Consider the following 1,134-nt stretch of genomic DNA (forward strand, 5'->3'; position numbering starts at 1 on the left):
GGGGGACTCCATGTTGTGTCAGCTTGGCACGTTGAGGTTGTAGCGCCGTTCAGTACGTATCCCGTGTTACAGGTGAACGTGATCATGTTCCCGAAGGAGTTCGATCCGGTAGGGGGCGTCCTTGCTCCGTTAGTTGGGGCATTCACCACCGGACATTGGCTGGCTGCAATGGTAAAATAATCCTTGTCAATAAACGTCTATAAACCAAATGTTGCACGCAGGGAGGTTGGTCTTTAAACGACTGTACGGCATCACTCGAATATCGACAATGGTGTGCTTTTTTGTAATGTGGGAGCATTGTTCTCACTATGTAATAAACATAGATTCAATATCTTACGCTGGCAGGTTCCAACAGTGCTGCTCCAACTTCCGTCAGCTTGGCATGTCAAGGGAGAGACTCCGGTCAGTTGATATCCTGTGTTACAGTTGACGTTAACCGTGCTCGGGTAGGAGTATGCCGGTCCGGGAGGACTCAGCGCTCCGTTAGTTGGGGCCGTCAACGTCTGACATGCTCTGGCTGTAATAGTCAAGAACTTTTTATTTACAGGGATCCATTTCTACACTGAAGATGCAAGAAAAAGGACGTCAACGTCTGGTAACCAACGTCTGCGCTAAACTGTCTTGAATTTATACATATTTCATTCGACTTCCTTGCAATACTCTTGTTTTCTATATAATGGTAGATACCTGCAAGCTACATTAATGTACATATCAATGGACATTGCCAGCATACATGTATGTCAACTTGAAAGTCGTCTTACGTGTGCATGTTCCAACATTGTTGTCCCATGTACCGCCAGTTTGGCATGTCAATGGAGAGGCTCCGTTCAGTGTGTATCCCGGGTTACAGTTGACGTTAACCGTGCTTGGGTAGGAGTACGGTCCGGGAGGATTCAGCGCTCCGTTTGCTGGGGCCGTCAACGTTGGGCATGATCTGGCTGTAATGGACAACAAGAGTCCGTAGGACACAACTCTCCGTTAAGTAATCCGTGTGTTTGCGATGTGGCTAAGGTGTTCGATACCTCTTTGACTACACCGACATGCCTTAATGATATAGAAATAACTTACAAAGTATAAAACTTGACGAGCATATCATCCCCTGCAAATTGGTGATCGTACAATAAGCCGTTTTTG

This window comes from Branchiostoma floridae, chromosome 2 (assembly GCF_000003815.2).
Source record: "Branchiostoma floridae strain S238N-H82 chromosome 2, Bfl_VNyyK, whole genome shotgun sequence".
NCBI classification, from domain to species: Eukaryota; Metazoa; Chordata; class Leptocardii; order Amphioxiformes; family Branchiostomatidae; genus Branchiostoma; species Branchiostoma floridae.